The 15,296-nt window shown below is 41.9% G+C and overlaps 1 long non-coding RNA gene across 2 annotated transcripts; it reads left to right on the forward strand.

Moving 5' to 3' along the window:
- Positions 1-6,534: 6,534 nt before the first annotated feature.
- Positions 6,535-14,460, forward strand: LOC129187152 (uncharacterized). Of its 2 annotated transcripts, none has more exons than XR_008572361.1 (3): positions 6,535-9,663; positions 9,736-9,856; positions 12,182-14,460. It is a non-coding gene; the product is annotated as an uncharacterized LOC129187152 (long non-coding RNA). The 2 variants fall into 2 exon arrangements; XR_008572359.1 differs by having other exon boundaries at positions 6,535-9,654.
- The last annotated feature ends 836 nt before the right edge of the window (positions 14,461-15,296 follow it).

Consider the following 15,296-nt stretch of genomic DNA (forward strand, 5'->3'; position numbering starts at 1 on the left):
TGACCTGCTGGCAGGAAGCCATCCACTTTAGGAAACAGTTAGCCAGGCCTTCACTGTGGCCACCTTCACTTTGTTGCTGGTTTGTGGCGCTTTCTGCCTTCACCGCGGGTGGGCGGATTAGATTGAAACTACCGTGATGACATTGATATTTATCAAGTATCTTCTACAGTATGTTTACTGTCACGTGGGTTTTTGCTGCGTTGTTCATATTGTTATGTTATGAATATGTTCTTGGACACAGGACGGCATTGGGGGCAAAAAGCCAAAGGATTTGAATGAGAGCCAATTGTACTTTTTGCTTTTGTTGCGTTACCTTGCACAACTTTATTTTGCTCGATATAATAAAAGTGAATAAGGGAATCGTTTTATTATTTTGTTGCATTTTAAAATGTTCATAAATATGTTTTATGTTTTGATTATAGTGATGATAAAGAAAAGAAAGGCAAAATCAAAAAATTGCAAGTTAAAAGTATCAGTATCAGCAATTTATTGATATCAGCAGGGGCATAGCACCAAGTTCTGGTCCCCCACACAGTACATATGCCTCATGAAGGGCCCCCAACGCCACCCTTTAAGTGTGGTGTGTGATACCATCGATTTCCTTTTCAATCCGATACTGAGAGTAAAATTCATGCTGGTATTGGTGATACCGATCCGATATATATATATATATAGTAATATAATGTGTCTGGTACATTTTAAAAAGTAGCGTATTTCAAATCATAGCATAAGCATCATTTTTTATTTTACACTCTTAAATATATTGAGGTTGCGGTGTGATTTTCAATATATCCAAGCTAACTATACAACAGAAAAAACAAACATACGCTCTCCTGACCAAAATTTTAGGACAAGCTGAAAAATTGAAAGAATTTCCATTTTACACTGTTGAATCTTAAGGAGGGAGCGCTTCAAAATGCAAAAAGAAGAAATGGGAGTGAGACAAAAATTTAGAGTGAGCAATTTATTGCAAAAAAAAAAAGAATTAAGACCAAAGCTAAAAAAAATAATAAAAAAAAAACAACCCCCCTAAAATACAAATAAAATGTTCAAAAAAGGTCTCACTAAAGAGTAGCTGCACCATTCTTGTTAATAACCTCAAAAATTGCTTTGGGCATGCTTGATGCCAGTGTTTCCAGGAGGCAAGTGGGAACGTTGCTCCAGGTGGTGAAACTGGCTTCATGGAGGGCATCCTCTGTCTGGAACTGATGTCCATTTTTGTAAACTTCCCTTGCCACCCATCCCCAAATGTTCTCTATGGGATTTAGATCAGGGGAACACACAGGATGGTCCAAAAGAGTGATGTTATTCCTCGAGAAGAAGTCATTTGTCAGGCGGGCATTGTGAACTGCAGACGAGGGCCTTCAGTCATGAGGCTACATCTCCACATCGACAGCTGCTGTTTGACGCCCCTGCACAACAGGAAACTCCATTGTCCCATTGAAGGAAAAAGCACCCCAGATCATGATGGCGCCCCCTCCACTGTGCCGGGTAGAAAACATCACAGGTGGGATCTCCTTGTCATGCCAGTAACGTTGGAAGCCATCAGGACTGTCAAGGTTCCATTTTTTCACATCAGAGATTAAAATTTTCTTCCACCTTTCAAGGTCCCATGTTTAGTGCTCTCGTGCAAATTCCAAACGGGCAATTTTCAAAAACATTTCTCTCGCAGATGCCGTCTGATGGTTATTGGACTGCACTGGGCACCAGTAACAACCTTCATTTGGGCGGAGGATCGTCCCGTGTCTTGACAGCCAATCCGATCCTCCAGCTCGGGGCTGGTGACATTTTTTTGGGTCTACCACTTCATTATTTTAATGTTTTTAATTATGAAGAACTACTATAAGAATGAAAGCTAATTCACACATGGCTCCCACCAACCGCATATCATAGATAAGATCTCATCATGTCTTACTGTTCCACTGTGTTCCTGTTAATTAATGACTGAAGAATTAAAGTATCCAGAATTGATTTTGGAACATAAAGATCTGGTATTGGAGGTATCGATATTTCAGTATTGATTCATACATCACCACCCTAAACCCACGCCCCGCCAATCCCCATACATACACTGTACGTTTGATAGCCCCTTTAACTTTGGGCTGACCTAAGCTTCCTTTGACAAAACAACTTAACCATTTGGCTGCCAACTTTGAGTGTTCTTTCGCTCTCCTGTCTCTCCTTTCTCTTCCGGCAGCCTGATCTTTTCTTCACAGGGGACATGATGATGCGTTGCTTACAGCACTGTGTACGAATGAGTCGCTTAGCGATAGGCTGCTGGAGCAACCCCGAAAGCAACCTTTATCTTCATTTTACCAAGTGGAATGAACCATTATGCATTTTTGCATAATTTGATCAAGGCAACCTGTTTCAAAGGGGGAAAAAAATGAGCTCCTAAGTTGATGAAGTTTGATTGTTAAGCTGACGCCGGTTTCTTCCCACCTCTGGTGTCAGTGAGAGATCTTGCAGATGTTTGCTGGTAGTGTTGGTGTGATCCAGGTCCTATTGTTGAGTCTGCTATGAATCTTTAAACACGTCTGTACGTCATTAGAGCCTAATGGGCTGTTTTTCCTAGCTTACTGGTGGAGACGCATCCTGTGTCTGTCTTTCATCAGCACGTGCTCCCGCTGTTCAAAATTAATTTCATTAAGGGGCCTATTTGCAGCCCCCCTCCGCCCTCTGCTTGTTTAAAAGCCCTCATTGCGCATGATTAGCGTGCGGTTCCCCAACCTGGCAGCGAGTGGCGGCTGGGTCGACAGGCCACGCAAATGAAAGAGAACAACTTCATTGTGAGATGACTGGCCCATAAATCATCAGCCCTTTTCTATAAATCACGGCAGATGGCAAGGAGCGAGCCGGGACTCGTGGGAGCTTTGTGCCGCCCCCGGTGCATGATGGGAGAGGCCGGGCTCAGCGTCGGCGAGGTTAGCGGAGGAGCGGGGTCACTTCCAGTTTGCGGATGGGAAGACGTGAAGTGGCAGAGGCCGAAGCGCTCTCCTTCTCCCGTCCCCGTAGCTGATGAGATGCAGACCCTGCAGGTCCTCGCAGTGGGCCCCGTTTAGCGGGCCCCAGCTGTCTGCTTAATATGGAGACAACTTCATGGACTGTCGTCTCAAGCTGCACTGACACCTGTCAGCTTGACACCCTGCGTCCACCTGGGAGGACTCCTGCCTTCATTATTCATGAGCACGGTTCTTGCACTGTTTCACATGGAGCTCATTTCTGCTCCAACATCTTCATCCCAGCTTACCAGTAGCCCACGTTCATAAACATGAAGGTGCATGATGATCTTGCAGCTCCTGTGAAGGCAGCGAGGGAGGATCGTGGGAGGCCAAGGACAGTGGGAGGTGTCCAAGGTCGACAGGCATCTGTCATCCCCCCCGTGCGTGCGGACGTCTCAGCTGCCATCGATGCAAATGATGGTTTGATAATTTAATAAGCGAGCCGGCGTAATCGGCCCCCTTTTCTTCCAATTCTCGTCAGGCGAGGGTTGCGTTCCATCATCAGAAAATAAACACCATCCATCATCCTTTTCATGATGATGCCGCTGACAGGCCGAGCTGTGCCGTGCATAAATATTCTGGAACGTGGTGGCCAGGACGCCTCACATGGTTCCACTCACTTTGTTAGGCCAGCGAGGAGGAACGTTGGTTGAAGTCTTGCATCAGAGGAGGACGCAGCCAAGGCTGTTAAGAGCTAGGAAAGAAGCCGCACTTTTGCAAATTGCAGAGGAAAACGATTCCCCCAAAAAGAGAACAGAATGTGAGTGAGGAGGAGTGAGAATAAACAAACTTCGGGCACAAAGATCAGCCTTGCGTCAGGTGCTGAATGTTTGATACTTTTCTCACCTCAGTGTTCTCTTCACAACTCTCGAATTCATTGTATGAATCTGCTGTACCATCCTTGCACTGAACCCACAGATGCTGTCTTGGTCTCCCCCGTTCAGGTTGTGAAAAATTGGCTTTTGGGGCTTCAGGCAGGGGTGTCCAAACTTTTTCCAGCGAGGGCCACATACTAAAAAATGAAAAGATGCAAGGGCCACTTTGATATTTTGTAAACCAACACACAGAGATACGCTAAGAAGCTACAGTGTATGTAGCTCAACAAAAAACTGCATTTCACCTTTGTGATGTAATGTAGGTGAAATGCTACTAAAAATGAGTTTATTCTTGTAAAATTGCGACTTTTGCTCTTCATTCGATTATGACTTTTTTTCTTAATATTTTGCCTTTATTCCCTTAAAATTACAGCTGTTTTTTTCCATTTCTAGTGTTTTTTTGTTTTTTTTTTAATTTTCCAACTATTTAATTTCGGCTCTCCTCTTGTAAATTTTCTTCTTGTAATTCTAACTTTATTCCCATAATATTTTTTATGTTTTAAAACAATGTATTTTTTCTTTATTTCAACATGGTTACTGAAATGATATTTTTTCTAATTTTTCAAGTTTATTCTCATAAAATTTAAACTTTTTTCTCATTAGAAAACTCTTAATATTTTGACTTTACTCTGGTAAAATTTCTGCTGTTGATTTAAAAAAAAAAAAAATCCAAATAGTTCAACTTTCTTCTTGTATATTTTCTTCTCTGCATATTTTGACTTTATTCCCTTTTATAAATTTTCCCCCAACCTAAGATTCCAAAAATTGCAACTTTATTCATTGTTTTTGTCAATAAAACTTTTTTCTTTAATATTTTAACTTCATGCGACTAAAATGACATTTTTCCTCATACTATTCCTTTGTTCTTGTGAAATTATGGCTTTTTTTTCCTTGCTAGATTACAACTCTTTTCTTAATATTTTTATTACTTAATATATTATTACTTTTGATTGATTTTCCCATTTTTGCACCTGTTGTTTTTTTTATTAAGATTCCTTGTAAAATTACGTTTTTAGACTGTGGTGACCATTGTGACCATTATTAGTCTGGAGCTTGCGTTTCTTTATTATTATTATTATTATTATTATTATTATTATTAGCACTTATTGTAAAAACAAAAAACAAGGCAAAAAAATGCTGAAAAACAGAGAAAAGTTAAAATGCTGATACTAATAACACTGTTGATACAGTAGAACCAGTGCACAGTCAGAGACGGCAGCCTAACCTGTCATGATGAAAAATGAAAAAGTGTATAACAATTTGTTCCTCGTGTCACACTACGTGGAACAGTGTGGTCTTGTTAAATTTTGTTTTATGTATTTCCGGTTTAATTCTCTTATTTTGCCCCTTGTTTCCGGTTATATGTTGAGTTCGGTTTCGACTTGACGCCAGTTTTGCGCGACAGTGCACGGCTGTAGCGGTGATATGTAATTATATGGCTTCATAGACCGAGCGTGAGCGGTAGGCCGACACAGGTCTATATTTCAGAACTACTACAAATCGTTTAAATATGTATTTCAGAAAACGCGATTACTAAGGTAGTCCACCACAGGGGCAAAAAAGTTGAGGAAACGACCATTAAATGCAGAGAAGCCACCATTCTCGGCGTTTGCTAACCCTCTGCTCTCGTTGAGTGGATCCGGTTTACAGTGAGCACAATTTATACTAAATTCAAATGTAAAACATTGTGAATTTGGCTTATTCAATACACACCATAAATATACCGCTAAGATTGCAAAGCCTGTTATGTTGAATGAAACAGAAACAAACAAAAAAAAGAGGGGACGTATTGGAATTTGTGCAGCGATCGCGTTGACGCATACCTCCCCCTGCCGGGGGGATCCACGCGCTATGATGACTCAAAGGTGCCACTGTACCGTGGTTCTCATGAAGCCCACAGGACAACTCCGGCAGAAACGGCGTGTAAGTGACCCGACGTAAACCTTACGCAATGTACGTAGCGCCACAGGCGTACACGTTATATCCGCTCACGTATACAAGAACTGAACAGTGATGCCGCTTTCAAGTTAAAGACTATGGCTTTGAAGATAAGCGGCATAGAGGGTGGATGGAAGTGGATTTGGCTGTCAAGACAAGTATGTAAACATACACAAGTGCTGCTCAGTTAATTAGAATATGACCAAAAAGTTTCATTTCATTCAAAAAGTGAAACTTGTATATTAGCTACATTTTTTGCACAAATACTGATATCTTTCAAATGTTCATTTCCTTTCATTTTGATGATTATGACTGAAAACTAATGAAAATCCCAAATTCAGTATCTCAGAAAATTTGAATATTATTTGACCTTGACCAATAAAAAAAGGGTTTAAGAAATGTTGTCAAACTGAAAAGTATGAACACGAACAGCACTCAATAAGGTCGGGGCTCCTTTTGCCTGAATTACTGCTGCAAAAGGCCGTGGCATGGAGTCGGTCAGCCTGTGGCGCTCCTCACGTGTTGTGAGAGCCGAGGTTGCTCTCATAGTGGGCTTCGGCTCTTCTGCATTGTTGGGTCTGACGTATGGCATTTCCCTCTTGACAATAACCCATAGATTTTTGATAGGGTTGAGGTCAGGCAAGTTTGCGGGCCAATTAAGGACGGGGATACCATGCTCCTTAAACCGGGTACTGGTAGATTTGGCACTGTGTGCAGGTGCCAAGTCCTGTTGGAAAATGACATCTGCATCTCCATAAAGTTGGTCAGCAGCGGGAAGCATGAAGTGCTCTAAATCTTCCTGGTAGACGACTGCACTGACCTCGGACCTCAGAAAAACGGTGGACCAACACCAGCAGATGACATGGCACCCCAAACCATCACATCACTTTGGAAATGAAGGTCCCAGAGTCTGGAGGGAGAGAGGAGAAGCACAGAATCCACGTTGCTTGAGGTCCAGTGTAAAGTTTCCACAGTCAGTGATAGTGTTTATTTGTGTGAAATGCATCCTGTGACATCACAGTAAAAGATAAATAATGTGTTCATTACATGGCATTAGCTTGAGGGAAGAGCTGCTGCTAATATCGGTATCGGTTGATATCGGTATCGGTGATGACGTTCTGAACAATATGAGTGTATCTGATATCGGTAAGAAAGCCACTAGCGAGCATCTCAACAGTCTCGGAAAAAAAAAAATTATGGGTGCATTTTGGTAGTTCCTGTGGTAGAATCCATGTTGTAATGCCAAACTTTTATTGCAAAGCTTACTTTGCACTAAACAGGAAGTCACAGTGTGCATGTTTTAACTTGACAATAGTTACTGTATGTTGCTGTTGTGGCTTCACACTGCTTATCGATAACAATGACGTTAACAATACTACAACACACATAAATGAACCCTTTTTTCATAGAAATGACATCGTCGGCTCTCAAATTTTATTACCGACAAAAGCGGTCAACCACGTCCAGCATGTCCACGTTAACTTAACAGGCACTTGTGGACAGAGACTTGATGAGCTGGCCGATATAAATGGGTTGTCGACAGAGGAGGGAGCGGATTTAAAATTTTGTTCATGTGCTAAGAAAGTTTGGGAAACCCTGGCGAGAACAGTCTTGACACATTTCAACCTTTACGTGCAGTTTGGCGTTGCATGCTAATCAGAATACATCAGCAGACCCCTGCGCTATGCTAGCACACCTCTGGAGGTTTGAAGCTGATAAGGAGGAGAGGCCACAGCTGTGGGAGGTTTTAATAAGGACCTCCATCCTCTAAGCCCCTGAGAAAAGAGACCATGAAGGTGCCGCACTGACCCTGCCCTCAGCATGAAATGCAGACAAGTTGACAACCACGTGGAAACACTGAAAAGTCCTAAACCCTATGGAGACACACAAACGTCTCCCGGGGGAAAATTCGGTGTTTTGTTTTGGTGACGTCAATCAAGTAATAAAGTTGTGAGCTCATGTGACTCCATTGCTGTGTGTCAGATGGAATACGTCTGTCAGTCCACTTCAATAAGTACACTGTGTACTTACAGTAGTTCCTGGGGGGGGCACATTTTCATAGAGTAGTTTCTTACACCAAATAACTTAAAGCAAGCGAAGTACACTACTTTTCAAAAGTAAACATCTTTTGTGATGTAATGGCGTGCCTCTTGTGTTGTTAAAATGTGGCGTCCAACTGTGTCTTACTGTCCTTGCAAATACATGAAAAGCCAGCTCTGTCGCTCATCTATGATGTCATCAGCGGTTGACTTTGTAGTTCTTTGCTAACTAACACAGTTATGCCATAAGCATACTCATTTCTATGCATTTCAAAATGTTTTCTGCATGTAAAACTCTAAAAAAGTTTTGGGCTTTCTGGAAGGGATTCATTGGATTGACGTTATTTCTCATGGGAAGAATTGATTTGGTTAGCATCCGTTTCAGTTAGAGTCGGACCTTCTGGAACGGATTGATGATGCGAACTAAGGTTCCACTGTATGCACCATGCAAATATGACAAGTTAGATGAATATGATATAAATATGCGGGGTTTCAGAGCGACACGTACAGTAAAAGTGAGTGATGTTTCATACTGGTTAGTTTGCCATCGCCATTGTTCGCTAATACTATGTAGGGAACTAACTAGCTAGTCAAAGAGAGCTGTTTTGGTGGAGAATTGCAAGTCACACGTCAGCCCCCACTGGAGAGCACTAAACGAGTCAAGACGGGGCTGAAGCATAAATCAGACTTTAGTACCTCCCCTTCCGCTACCTAGCCAAGATGGCGACGAATGACCATTTGGGGCGTGTTAATTGCAATATACGAGTGCTGGTGCCACTCTGCGTTTTGCCATGCTTGTCAGTGTGAACGCACTTGTGCACTCCAAATGCTAAGTGTAAGTACAAAAGTGTGCGATTTGAGGAGGTGTTGTGTGTCAAGCACAGCGCCATAAAGTCACAGGTTTGTTTTGTGTTTCAAAGTTGAAAGCTGTCAGTTTGGTTGTTTTCTCTGTGATGAGCAGCTAATACGCCAAAGTTGGCCAAACAGATGGCATGTTGTTGCAAAGCAGATGTTATTTTGCATAGCGACGCATGATGAATATGCATGAGTGGTAGTTCATGACACCAAGGTGCCAGCACTCCGCTTGTTTCACCGACATACAACTTTGTTCAACTCTCTTGTCATGTTGTGACGCTGGACGTTAAACAAGTTATGGATACCACAGGCCGCAGGTCCTTACAGAACCGTAAATGTGTTTTTGTCCTTTCCGTCATAATTGCAGCACTGACCCCAGTTTGGGAGGATGAAGATTATTCCGAGCGCCTTCGTTAATATTAAGCAGGCGCTGACACGGGGCTCGGACGTTGGCGCCTGGCAGGGAGGTGGCCCTCGTGCAATGAGAGCAGCTTCAATAATGCATGTGACCCTCAGGGGCCACCATGCAAAGAAGTGCAAGGTGATTTAGATAATATCTGACAGACGTCGTTTATCCACTCTGTGCTGTCTTTATCAGACCTGCAGACGCGCGCCTGTGTCTGTATCTGCTCCGTGGTGTTTGCCTGGAGCTCTCACCCGGAGGCGTGTTCTGATGCGCTGAAACGGATCAGTAACTCAACCCGTGAGATGATTTCCATTTCCCTCTAATAGAAATGAATGAGGCATCTGCGTGTGCCGAGCACGATCCATCATCGTCTTGTCAGCACCACCATGTTTGGAATATGGTAACGAGCGGGCTGGGTGACACGTGACGGCGTCATCATGAGGTGGTCAGAACGGCTCCTCTCCTTCATGTTCAAGTACCGACCTCTGACTCTAGCGGAACACGAAGTTGCACATTTACTGTCATGATCCGCATGACAGGTTGGACAGGTTTGGTTTCCTTTGTTTCCGCTCTGATTTCGTGCTTTTGATTCTTATTTTGTATTCTCATTTCCTGTTTAGCTCCATAGGTGACACCGTTACCTTCAGTGTGAGCACGGCTGGGTTTCTGCACCTCCTCTTGCTCGTGCCTGCGGCCAAGCTTCGAAGCTCCCTCTGTGTGATTCCTACGCTCCACTTTTTGGTAAAGACTTTGAACTGCCTATTGTGTCTTCCTGCTGTACCTAGCTCCTCGTGACATCATCCTGCTCACCTGCGAGCTGTTTGGAATTGGAATTGGAATTGGAATTGTTTGGAATTTGTCTAGTTTATCCTTTCATGCCCATTTCTACGGTGCCTTCCATTTTTATACCCTGATTTGCAAAGTTTACCTCAGTTTTAGCCGAGCGCCATTTTTTCTATCCTGTTTGCAGTGACGTGCGGTCATGGGAAAAAAAAAAAAAACAATTATATTTGTCCATTGAACTGTACATTATAACATTATTGATGCCTAGTGACCACAATACTACATATAACTTGTCTTTGGCTTTGAATTTAACTGACTCTATTCAAAAATATATTAATCAATAAATCATCGCTGATTCATGGTTGGATATTGCTTTTTGTGAGTCAAAAAGACATGCATATTTAAACAAATGTTATGCATTTTTTGCCTAAATTGAGCATTTTCAAGCATAAAAATGGCTACATGAACACAAATATAAGGCATTCAGAAGATAGATAGATACTTTATTCATCTCCAGGAGGAATCACTTTTCTAGCAAGTTTGCAAAAATATCATAAAGAACTTTATCACTTAACCACAAAAGAAAACAACCAAGGCAAGACATGAGAGATATGAAAAATAAGAAAAGAGAGTACACTAAGTCCCCAACTAACGAACACAATTGGTTCCAGACGACCGTTCGCAAGTCGATTTGTTCTTAAGTTAGAGAAATTACTAATGATATGGGTACTACAGTACATGTACGTGTATACATATACAGTATATGTGTATGTATGTAAATATGAGTTTGGATGCAGTAGTAATATTAAAAGGTGGTATAATTAATGAAAAAAACAATAATAAAAGTGATATAATAATACGTAATGATAAATGTTATTTACCTTTGAAGAGGTGTGGTCGAGCATACGTCGTTGTGGTGGAGTTGGAGGAGGAGTTATTGAAAAAAAGGACAAATGGTCGTCGTTAGACTCTTCTAAAAGAGGTAGTGTTCTGTGGGTGGTGTAGAATTAAGCAGGCCTATTAACTCTTCATAAACGTCTGTCCGGGTTGTATCATACAGCTACAATTTAGCTTTCCATTTAGCTTTCTCTCCCCAACATCTTCCGCTCTGTTGGTACCATTAGCAGTGTCACAGTGCCCTCTACTGGTCAAGCATGTAGCAATATAAACATGGAGTTTCAAAAGGCAAAATACATGAAAATATAGACCAGTCAGCTTGCGTTTGTATCTCCGAATGTTCGCAAGTCGGATGTTCGTAAGTTGGGGACCTAGTGTAAGACTAAATAAATAAATACAGAACAGATCACGTCAAATTTGTAGTGCAATAATACATACATAATAAATAATAATAATACATGATCATTTATTAAGCCTAGTCCTGTGTGTGTTTTTATCGCTCCCCCTCTGTTGCGTTGAAAAGCCGCATGGCGTGGGGGAGGAATAATCCGCTCAGTCTTTCAATGGAGCAGAGGGCAGTGATAGTAATCTGCCACTGAAACTGTCTTCTGTTGGGAGATGCTGCTGTGCATTGGATGATGCTGGTTGTCCATGAGGAGCCTCCTCAGTGTCTGTTGCTCTGCCGCAGATGTCAGGCTGTCCAGATCAGTGCCAATAACAGAGCCTGCCATCCTCACTAGTTCGTCCACACGTATGGCGTCCTTCTTCTTGCTGCTCCCCCAGCACACTACTGCATACAGGAGGGCGCTAGCTACCACAGTCTGGTAGAAGATCTGTAGCAGCTTCTTGCATATGTTGAAGGACGCCAGCCTTCTGACGAAGTACAGACGGCTCTGCCCTTTCCTGCACAGAGATTCCATGTTGGCAGAAGATTCACTCAAAGACGTTGTGATGATATGTAGTGCTCTACACTGGTCACTAGGTGTCAGTAATATTACATTAATGAGACAATACCCACAGCAGAAAGTACTGCACAGAAACCACAAGTTAAAAAAAAAAGGAACAACGAAGTGTCCCAGTGCTAACACATGAGTCTATATATTGTCTTATTTATGTCTTATTTGCTTTTATTATGTCTACTATATTGGCTAATACGAGGGTAAAGGGGATTATGGGGTGTTATTTCACGTCTAGAGGGTTATAATGGTGTTAAAAACCGTATTTAGAAGGTTGTAAACAGGTTTTTTTTGCTCAAAAATATTTGCTTTATAAATAAGAAACCCTACTTTGCGGAAATGTACTTATCCCGGTCGTGTTTGGAACCAATTAAGCAATAAACGAGGGATTACTGTATTATAAATACATTTTCTGTATGATTCCTGATAGGAAAAGGCTGGAAGCCGGAATTGGACCCCAAAGCAGAGGCAACAAAGAAGTGCCATAACAACACATAACAATTCAGATTGGTTTTTTTTGTTTTTTTTTACATTTTTTTCAGTAAAAATCACTGAATTTGCACATTCCCTGATCAAATACAGTGTGGCGAATCTCACCTCTCCTCTTAAGTGCACAGCCGAGCCTACCATCTGAGTGCACTAGATGGCGGATGGAGCGTGCCTGATTGTCAGCATGACACCGATCATATGTAATGGTTTTATTGTATGTGTGACATCATTAGTCTTGCTAATCAGACAATAAAAGACGTACAGAGAAATGTCATACGCGGACACGTATTACATATAACGTGTAATAATAATAATAATAATAATTTGCACGTTGCATACTCCGGCTTCGTCCCACATTCCAAAAAATACGGATGCTAGGTGGATTGAGGACTCTAAATTGTCCATATGTGTGAATGTGGAATGTGAGTGTGAAGAGTTGTTGATAAAGTATGTGCCTTGCGATTGGCTGGCGACCACTTCAAGGTGTACCCCGCCTCTCGCCCGAAGACAGCTGGGATAGGCCCCAGCCTAGTCCTCCCTAGTGAGGACAATCAGTATAGAAAATGGATGGATAATAATCAGACAAATAACCCAACCGACATAACCCACAACAGGCTAAAACTCAACTCTGAACCCCGATGTCACCTTCTGTCCACCGCTACTTACTTTACTTTCATTTATGTCTTAAATGGCTTATTTTCTCTGATTACTTCTACTATGTCGGGTAATACAAATGTAAAGGTGACTATAGGGGTGTTATTTCATGACTAGAGAGCTCTAATAATGTTAAAACATGTATTTAGAAGATCGTAATCATGTTTTGTATGCCATAACTATGAAAATATTCCATTTATAAATAAGGAATCCTACTTTGTGGATATTCACTTATCACGGTTGGGTCTGGAACCAATTAACCGTGATAAACGAGGGATTACTGTAAAGCATAAATCTAAAAAACTCAAATAAACCAGGTGAATGCTGCCATGCTTTTATTTGAAGTCACAGTGTGTGCCATCAAGGCCATGTAACTAGCAGTTACAGTAAACTGACCTATTTTTCATCTAAATGACCCTTTGGGTCTCAAATTTATGTTTGACACAAGCAGGCGACCGTGAGTGTCGATGTGGGCTTAAGCAGGTACTTTTTAGTAAGAAGACGAACCCGACGGACCGGGACTTGATGAGTGTTAGCGACTTCCACTGTTGTTTGTGTGTGATGTTTGTGAAGAGGCGCTGCTGGGCTCGTGTCCACCATGAGTTGAACTGGTGAAAGGTTCTTCTTTTAATGCGGTCCGTGAAGCAAAAAGCACGTTTGTCAGCTGATGAATTATTGGGGTGACATGAGTCATGACACGGCCTTCAGGAGCATTGAATATTACAACAATTAGAAATTCAGAAAAGTGTTGATGAAGCTTTTATATCAGGCAGTGATGAGTTGCTCTTGACAAGTAGGTTCTGTCATCAATAAATGAGGGCGCCGTTAGCAAGATCTTAGAGCATCGCCACCTCCGGTTCGACTTGTGCCTGCGGCTATTTTCCCAGCTCTCCCAGAAGAAGGAAGCCGAGATCAAATGCGTCCACTGCTGAGTTCTCTGACGGATTCAAATAATTTGTTCCTGCTGCCAGCACCAAGCGCCGACTCCCCAGAACCGCTCAGCCGCTTTGTTGTGTGTGTTTGAGTGGCGGCGTCCTCTGGGCTGCGCTGTCACAGCTCATATTCAAGTACAGCCTGGCTAACAGGGCTCGTCGCTTCCCTCCCGCTTAGCTTCCCTTTCCATCAGCTTCCCAGCCACAGTTTAACACGATGTTCGCTAATCGTTAGCGAGGTAGGACAAAGTACATCCAACAAGGGCGACGTGAATAAAAAGAGAACCAAAGTTAAATCCAGCATTACGACATGGACCTGTGGTGCAACAAACCCACAAACTGAACAGAGTAGTGCCCAAACTGTTTCCACTTACATAGAAAAATTGAAGAATGGTACATTTTTGTTAAAGATGGTAAAACAATCAAATATAGGTCAATATGTGCTATGCTATCCGAACAACACAATCACATTTTAGCTTTGTTACAGGAGGCAAAGCACATTAATGCCATTACTAAGAATATACAGTGGATCCTCAGGTAGCGTCTTCTCCAGTTAGCGTGTTTTTTGGTTAATGTCAAAAATGCACGGCAAAAGTTTACCTAGGTTTATCAATCTTGAGTTATTAATACACTGTGTGAGGCCAACTGTGTTCTTAATGTATGTTTAATCACAAAATGACCTTGTTAGCTTGCTAATACACGGAAACAGAAGTCAACATGGAGCTCCGTCTCCACGATGTCATCAGCGGTTGACTCTGTAGTTCTTTGCTAACTACAGTAGCACAGTTACGCCACCAGTCTCTGCTTTTCTTTTGTTCTTTGCTGCAAAATAAGCCACAATGGAGCCAAACAAAGCTGCAAGTGCCAGCATTTTCATTAAGAAGGTGAGAAACACGATTGAATTCAGGAAATAACTCATAGCAAAACACAAAAGCCCGTGTTCATCTCATCGCCACATCGCTGTCTTTTAAAAAAAAAATTATTTCTTCAATCACTTTCATTTGTCATTTCTGTGCATGTGTTTTCTGCATGTAAAACTATAAAGGTAAAAGTATAAAAGCATGTTTTTTGTTCACATATTTTGCTATCTGTAACTGATTAATTTGATTTACATTAGAAATGAATTCATTTACATTTGGTTCTGTTGGAGTCGGGCTTTCTGGAACGAATTAATGCCACTAACCAATAGGGTTGTGAACGATAAACCGATGCGACCTGATATCCGGTTTGACAAACGAGAGATACGGCTGCATCAGAGTAGCCTCCTGGATCGATTAGAATCAGCCATAAATCCTTAGATTAATCGATTGAGACCGGGTATCACACGACTAGCGTGCAGCTAACAAATCAAGATTCAAGAGAGTTTTATTGTCATGTGCATGGTAAAACAGCAGTTATACCATGTGCACATTAGCACTCGATAAGGTCATCAAATCTTACCTTTATGCATTCCCATATAGTATCAGCATT

Source organism: Dunckerocampus dactyliophorus, chromosome 1 (genome assembly GCF_027744805.1).
Source record: "Dunckerocampus dactyliophorus isolate RoL2022-P2 chromosome 1, RoL_Ddac_1.1, whole genome shotgun sequence".
Lineage (NCBI taxonomy): Eukaryota > Metazoa > Chordata > Actinopteri > Syngnathiformes > Syngnathidae > Dunckerocampus > Dunckerocampus dactyliophorus.